The following is an 8,803-nucleotide window of genomic DNA, read 5'->3' as shown; positions in this document are numbered from 1 at the left end:
GATAGATAGATAGATAGATAGATAGATAGATAGATAGATAGATAGATGGGTAGGTAGATAGAGATCTTGTTTGTGTATACGTGTTTGCATGTTATCTCCCCCATTAAACTCTGAGATATTTGAGAATGAGGACTGCCATTTGCCTTAGCAGTGATCCTATCACATAGTAGGCACTTAATAAATTCTAGTTGACTGACTAAGGATGGACCACTTCTATGTAGAATGGTCAGGAGGCTTCAAGGAAGAGAACATACTTGAAGGAGCTGTCAATAAGTAGAGACATGAGAGAAGTTAGTTCCAAGCATGAAGATTGAATGTGACAGAAGTCTGATGATAGGACAAGATTGGTAGTCTGGCATGGCAGAAGCATAGACTAGTGTGATAGAAAGTAGTATAAAATAAAAATGGAAGATGAAATAAGTTGGAGCCAGATTGAGGAGTGCCCAGAATGCCAGGTTGAAAAGTTTCTGTTTTGTCATAAAGCATTATAGAATCTTGGGACTGGGTGAAATAACCTTCAGACTCCTATCTGAATGACAATTGTGATTATGTGATAAGTAGTCAGCCACCTTCTCCTTGAAGATTTCCAGTGAAAAGAAGTTCCCTCTTTCCCTCCCAAAGTAGACTAATTAATAGGAAGCACTAATTATTAGAAAGGGTTTCCTTACAGCCTGCAACTTCTACCCAAAGTTCCTAGTTCTTCTTTCTGTGGCCAAATAGACCCCACTGCCACATGACAGTCTTTTCTTTTCCAGGCTGAATACCCCAGTTCCTTCCAATGATCATTATAGAAAATAGCCATCAGTCCCCCTCCCATCCCAAACACCATCGTTTGCATAGGCAACAGTTTCTTAAAATACAGTACCCAGAACTGAGCACAGTCTTCAGTATTCTAGATGTGGTCTGACTATGGCAGAATACTACCAGACTAAGAGAGCCTAGAGTGCATCACTCTCCCATCTTTTGATCTGATAGGCAATTAGATTTTTGAATAAGAGAATGATGTGATGAGACCTGTGCATTAGGAAGATTATTTTGGCATCTGAATGAAGGATGTATTGGAATGGGGAGAGACTGAAGGCAGTGAGAAGAGTTAGGAGTGAAAATGAGAGGCCAATATAAAAGGAAATGAGAATAAAGATTCTACATGATGACCCAGCCCATCCTTCACAGCCCAGTGCAAGCCATATCTCTTACAGAATGTCTTCCCTGAACCACCAAAATCCAAAGTCATCTCTCCCTCTTTGAAACTTAATACCTTGCAATATCTCTTGTATTGGTACCTTGTGCTTTATTTCATCTGTGAATATCTTATCTCCCCAAGCATATCATAAATTCCATAGAGGCAAACACTGAATCTTTTTTCATTATTATTATTCCCAAAATGTGCCTAGCAAAGAGCTGGACACATTCTCTATGACTCACTCAAGACATTCCCTAAGTCTGTAAAGCACTTGCTCCCCAATTCTGCCAACTGAAATTCTAGCCATGATTCAAGGCCCCGCTCAGTACCACCTCCTACACAGAGCCTTCCGTGTTGCCTCCGCGGCTATGATCTCATAGCATCCTGTATCACTTCTATGTTTGTCCACACCCTGCTTTGTGTTATGTTTATTCTGTATACAAGTCACATCATAGACTGTAAATGCCCTGATGGTAGAGACTGTGTCTAATGTAAATGTTGTATCCTCCTTCTCCACACCCTACCAGACCTTTCTGCATCTCAAACTGCTCTGCAAATAGGAGGAGCTTAATCAAAGAGAATTTAGCTGAAAAAAATATGAAATTCCTTAACACATTTAAAATAGATCCCACCAGGCCTTGGATCATCTTTGTTGTAATACCAGATGGTGGAGGTTAAGTCCAAAGAACTGGACAAGGCACTTAATTTCTTCAATTCTCACTTTACTCACATGTAAAATAAAATGGATAATTGTCAACGTTGCATCCAGATCCAAATCCCTTGAAATTTGGGTAGGTGGCATAATGGCTAGAGGACCAGACTTGGATTCACAATGACCTAAATTCTGTATGACTCAGACCCTGCCTAAGTCACTTTAACCTCTTCCTGCCTCAGTTTCTTCATCTATAAGATGGGGGGGGGGGGGTCAAGGTTGTTGTGAGAATGACGTGCATAAAATATTTTGCAAACCTCAATATATAAAAGCTAGATATTATTATTAGCTATTCCCCCTCATGTACTCCACCTTTTAAAGTTCAAATCAAAGGCCACCTACTCCAGGAAGCCTTCCTTGATCCCGCTCATCAACTGATCAACCTTGTTTTGAAATTCTCTAGTCTAATTAGAGTATAATAGTGTGCATTGCTGTGCTGTGATCTTGTAAAAGTGTTAGGTCTAGAAGGGACCTCTGGACACAGAATTTCAGCTGAAAGGGATCTTAGAGATTAGCTGGAATAATGCTCATATTTGCAAAGGAGGAAACTGAGATTCAGAGAAGGGAAAGCTAAATCTAGAACTCAAATCTTCTGGCTCCTAGGCCAACACTGTACAAGACTGCCTCCCAACATGATCCTGAGAACAGTCTGATCAAAGACATGGAGGTGAGAGAGCTCAGTGCACTTTACTGGGTATGCAGAGTGCGTAGAGGGAAGCAATATGAACTAAGGCTAGAAAAGTGGGCTGTTTCCACACTTTCGGGGGCCTTGAATGACAGACAGAAGAGTCTGACCTTTCCTCTAGAGGCAACTGGGAGCACTCAAGATTTTGAGTGAAGGAATTTTCTCTCTCTCTCTCTCTCTCTCTCTCTCTCTCTCTCTCCCATATATACATACACATATATATGTATCACACACATACATACACACACACAAAATTATGCTGACAAACGAAGAGTTGATATTGGAAGATGCTGGGGGAATTCAGTTAGCATTAACTATTAACTCCCATAGGACAAAATGGTCTATGAAATCAGCCCCAGTCATCTAAAAAAAGGTCTGGAGAGTATTGACCAGTGACTCAAGAGAGGAAAGGGTTAAGGAACATGATAATACCAGAACTTTGCAGAAAGACTGGTGTTGAGTAGAGGGATGGAGGGATGGGTAGTGTGAAAACTCTGCTCATCTGGGAACTATAGGCACTAAAAGGAGAAAAAGGAGCCAGATGGAAAACAAACTTCCCCTACTTGTTCTTGGGACCTTGAGGGAAGGTCTGAGGCTTAACACAGTACCTAGCACAGATTAGGTACTTAAAAATTACTTCCTGATTGATTGATTAATTGGAGTTAACCCTTCAAAGGAGCCAGTAGTCAGGTCAATGCCAGTGTAACCGACTTCTTATATATATATAAGTTGCTAGCTTGAGAGGGTTTCTGGGAGATGAAGTCTTAGACAGACAATGTAATTTTTCCTCTTCAAAGAGGAAGAAATAAGGATAAGCACCAGGAAAAAGTGGGAAAATATGTGGTGTTACTTTGCACAAATGTTGCTGGTTTTGCATATGTTATTATTTTGTGGCTTACTGATGTTATTAATGCTTTATTTCTGCTGGCTATTATGCAAATCTGATTGTGTTCTATGGATAGGCATAGAGTGCATGTAACTCGCTACTGCTATATCATGAGCACACAGTATGTGCTAAATGTATTTTAGACTTCAAGTCACTGAATCAGCCTGTCAAGCAATGCTTTCACTGTTCTTACATATATCTACTGTATTGTTGATGTACATTTGCTATGAATAGTACCTTGAAGTGCCAGAGGCTTAGGATAATAATCTTTGTTCTAAGTGCTAATATTTATGCTGATGCAATTTTGTAAAATTCCAGATGTCAAGTGTACCACAGCTGATTTTGCAAGGGACTGCAAAATTACAAACCCTGGGGAGGAATCTAGCTGACTTTTAGAGTTGGGTTTCTGGGAGATGTAATGGCAGACACTTGAAGGAAAATAATCATGAATGCACTATTTTAATTAACAGCAAAGCTGGTCTATTTTATATAAAGGAGTGATCTTGATTGAAAATAATATGACATACAACTCAAAAAGCAATCAGGGTGACTGACGCACAAAAGGAACAAGGTTTGGTATTGTTATACAGAGATACCCAAAGGATCAAGGTTCAAGTGTTGCTCTTAAAGGTGTGGAGATTTCTCCTGGCTGAGGGCTTGAGGAATATGATAGAGAACCTTATAGCATTTATTTACTAATAACATTTTAAACTCCTCAATAGTAACAAATGATTAAATCACATGATTCTGAATCAAGCATTAACCTGATGAACAAGCAGGTTTAAGTAGTAAAGGAGACTTGGCAAACAGACTTTTTTTTTCTTAGAAGCAAATAACTGTGGACAATTTTATGTCCTCCCTCCCCTACCCCTTGACCTCTTTCAGAAGCAGATGTAAACCTATGGACTACTTAAGAGACAGAGTAGAGTCATAAAGCAAGGGAATGTCACACACACACACACACACACACACACACTGCCATTTTTGTTTAGGAGAAATTGGGAAACAGTGACTGTTTTATTTTTCCAAGGGTGATGGCTATCCCAGAGAGTTCTTCATCCTATATACCAACCTTACCTGATAGCACCACTCTGGTTATACCAAGAAGTACTTCTTAACGATTAATAGGATACAACCATGGAATGAGTTATCTTGAAAGGTGTCAAGCTCCACTTGATGGTGTTCAAGTACAAGATATCAACTACTTGTCAGGCATGGTGCTGGAAAGGTAATCTTACAGGTCAGGGAGTTTCACTTTGACCACCAAGGTCCCTTCAAATCCTAAATTTCTGTGATTCTATGAAAGTACATACTTCTAAATTCAGATTAGCCTTCCGCTGTGATTATTCTAATCATTTCACAAATGTAAGCAATTCAGATTCCACAGATAAACTTCACACCAATTTCAGAAGGAATTGTCCCACAGCAAAGGAAGAACATTGGTTAGGGCATTGGGAAACCTGAGTGCTGGGTCCTATTCCAAAATCCAGCATCCAGAGTTACATGACCATGGGTTAGTCATTTCATGGAGTCTCTGTTTCCTGCTTTGTAAAATGATGGAATTTTTTTAAAGATGAAAGTAATCTTAGAGACAACCTAGTCCAATCCAATTTTGCATCATTAAATATTTTAAAGTCCTTTACAAGTTCTAAAATTCCATGTTCTAAGATTCCTTCCAACACTAACAATCTATGGTCTATGTCCTAACATCCGTTCTAGTTCTGAAAGTCTATGTTCTATCTTCTAAGGTCCCTTCCAACCCTGAAATTTTATGATTCTAATGTTGCATAATACCCCAATGGAATGCTGCCAGACACTGGGTTTTTTTTTTTTTAAGATGCTTATGTCATTCCCAAAAGAAAGCCAAGAAATATAGAGGGCTTTTGCATGAGCCATAAAGGGGGAAGGATGCAAGTTGAGCTGAAAAAAATAAAACAGGAAGAAAAATAGAGCATTTCAAATGGCAAGGTCCTGTAGTAGGATAAGAACTGTCAGAGAGAGAAGCGGGGGAAGAAGAGGAGGAAGGGAAGGAAGGAAAAGAAGAAACATCTTTAGCTCAACAAAACAGAGAAAAACCTATTCCAGCCATTCTACTATATGTGTCCACTACAAAAGAAATAAGAAAGATAAGAGGGTATAATCCCTGCTCCCTGAAAGAGGTCAGTACTAATCCCAGGTAGAAACTCTCTTGATGACAAAAGTCAGGCTGTGGGTGGGTTGAATTTCTTATAGAGTGGGGGGGAAAGTGTCTGTCTAGAAACTGCACTCAGAAAATAAGAAGCCAGGAGAGCAAATCAATAAACTGCTGACATGTCTCTGGTTGAGGGGCCATTATTCACTGTATTGTACTGAGGTTTTTAAATCCCCTTGTTGATTCCACCCAGAGAGAATTCCCTGAGATCACTCACCCTGTGTTAGTTTTTTCTTTGGAATTTTTTTTGTCATGATTCTGCTTCCAAATTCTCCAAGAAAATAACTGGAAGGCTCTATTTTTATCTTAGAATGTTTTTTTTAGAGCAAAAATCACCGACCCATCAAATAATACATCAAAGGAACAGCTGGAAAGAACCTTGGGCGAGTGATTTAAAACTACAGGACAGAACAGCCTTTTTCTTATCTCAACTTTTTTTCCTCTCTCTTAGCACCTAGCATAGTGATGTGTATACAGTAAGGATTTAATAAATGCTTCTTAAATAAGTAAAACTCTCTTAGCAGCACCTTCTTTATATGCCAAATAAAGGATTGAGCTAAATGATCTCAAATGTAGTTTTCATTAATATGTTCATAGAATCTTAAACAGGAAGGATCTTACAAGATTTCTTGATATTTACCAAGGGTCACACATAGACAGTTAACAATTGGTCATACTGGTGTTGCAGAAAAGTATTCAGCAAAATTGAATTCCATAAAACTAGGGAGACACTGGTGGGGCAGTAGAATTGATGATCAAATGGGTGCACTAGAAAAATGACTGAAGCTGCAGTATCAGTAGTGGATTGGAAGGGAAAGAGAGTCCAGAATGCTTATGGCATTCCCAAGAGATGCTAAAACAAGGTGAGAAGGGGTGGGCTCCTGAACTATGGTGATTGATATGTGAATGTAGAGCTGGGATTTGCCACCTGGGGTCTATAATCTTGTCTTTTAAAAAAATGTTTTGATAACTTTCAAAATAATTTATTTTCTTTGCTTTATTTTGTAAATGTAGAATTGCTCTGAGAAAAGATCCATAGTGTTCACCAGATTGCCAAACAGATCCATGATACAGAAAGGTAAAGAAACTCTGAGTTAGAGAAAAGTCACCACCAATTCTATGGTCCAGCCAAACTGGCCCACTTTCTGTTCCCCAAACTTGACAATGAACATCTCACCTTCTTGCTTGTGAACCCAGCTTCTCCCCATGGCTCAAATGTACTCTTCTGTCACTTCTTCTTAGGATAATTTCCTTTTTCAAGGTTTTATTCAAATGATAACTCCTACAATAGGGATTCTTAACTTGATGAGATTTCAGGCGATCAGTTTATCCTAGGGGAGGCATGATATTATGTGGAGTTGATACTAGCAGAGTCGCTGATGAAAAATGGAGAATGTAATGTAGGAAATTACATAGGAAAAACTAGTTGCCAACATTTATATAGCACCTACTATGTGCCAAACACTGCACTAAGCATTTTACAATTATTATTGTATTTGATCCTCATAACAACCCTTGGAGGTTGATGCTACTATTATTCCCATTTTTTATAGATATGGAAATTGAGGCAGAGGTTAAGTTGAATCAGAATTTGATAGGCAACACCTCAAGTCCCTCAGTTCCCTCTCCCCTCTGATTAGAGAGCTGGAGGGAGGGGCAATAAACTCTTTTCAAAACACTCCTTTATAGAAGGTTCAGAATTTTCCAGGTAGCTTTCCATTTTCCATCAGTAACTCTGCTTGGTTTCCACTCCATGGAACATTAGCCCACAACCCCTCCTTTACAAGTTCCTTCTGTGTTCCCCCATTAGTTTGGAATCCCCCCCCCCGAGTTCCCTCATTAGACTGTAAAGTCCTTGAGAGCTTGTCTTACTTTTCCCTATTGTAGCCCCAGTGCTTAGCATGGGGACTGGTATATGGCAGATGCTTAACAAATGCTCGTTGTATTGAACTGTGCTCAGCGGTATCTGCTTTAGCAGATATATGTTTTTGCCTCCTTCTTCCCTTTCTTCCCTCCTCACCTGCACTTTCAGGTTGAATGTCCTCCTGATCACATTCACAAATCTCCATGCACATATAGATTTGGTTGGTCCTCCTCATTTAAGTTTCCTCCATTCTTGGCCAAGAGTTCATCATTCCTGCTTCTAAACATCTTCTGGAAATCAAAACCCTGTTCTCAAACACCATCTCCTTAACAGGTTATTAATTTTCCAAGTCTGTCTTTCCCCTCTAAACCTTTAATGGTTAACAGTGATTTAAAAAAAAACAAAACATCATCTATAGTCCTAATATCCTCAGTTTCTTGTCCAAGCCTTCATAATCACTAGCAATGATTTTTTTTTATTTCTTTCCCTCATGCACACTGGGATCCACTGAACATCTTACTGTTCCTCATATGCAGTATTCCATCCCTTGACCTAGCTCTTCCCCTTGCCTGGAATACACTCCCTTCTCACCTCCATCTCCTAGAAACTCTAGGTTCCTGCAAGGTTGAGCTCAAACGTGACATTCTGCTTTTCCTGATGCCCCTGACTGTTCATGCTGTCTCCTCAAAACCATGTTGTATCTATTTTTATATCCATAAAAATGGGGATAATAACATTACCTACCACCTAGAACTTGTGTGAGAATAAAATGACATCATATTCGTAAAGCATCTTGAAAACCTTAAAGCCTTATATAAATCTTAGTTATTATTATTATACATATATGTATATTTCAATCAATTAGTAAGCATTTATTATGTGCCAGGCACAGAACTAAATCCAGGAGTTACAAAAATAAGCAAAAACAATCCTTACCCTGAAGAAACTCACATTCTAATAAGGGGATAATAATTAAATGTTGTTGTCAAATCATTTCAGACTCTTCATGACCCCATTTGTGGTTTTCTTGGCAAAGATACTAGACCTGTTTGCATTTCCTTCTCAAGCTCATTGCATAGATGAGGAAACTGAGGCAAACGGGGTTAAATGACTTGCCCAGAGTCACACAGCTAGTAAGCGTCTAAAGCCAGATTTTAACTCTGGTCCTCCTTATCCCGGCCTGGCACTCTATCTGCTGCGCCATCTAGCTGTGATAGATGGATGGATAGATGATGGATAGATAGATAGATAGATAGATAGATAGATAGATAGATAGATAGAT

At 39.1% G+C, this 8,803-nt stretch overlaps 1 protein-coding gene across 1 annotated transcript in view; it reads right to left on the bottom strand.

The window, feature by feature from the left end:
- KCNK9 (potassium two pore domain channel subfamily K member 9) overlaps positions 1–8,803 on the bottom strand; it is a 199,789-nt gene that overhangs the window by 159,299 nt on the left and 31,687 nt on the right. The window lies entirely within an intron of this gene.

The sequence above is a fragment of the Petaurus breviceps genome, unplaced genomic scaffold (assembly GCF_028583685.1).
Source record: "Petaurus breviceps papuanus isolate PSGF00001 unplaced genomic scaffold, PetGlider_PUasm1.0 98, whole genome shotgun sequence".
NCBI lineage: Eukaryota > Metazoa > Chordata > Mammalia > Diprotodontia > Petauridae > Petaurus > Petaurus breviceps.
This window is presented reverse-complemented; position numbering and strand designations above follow the sequence as displayed.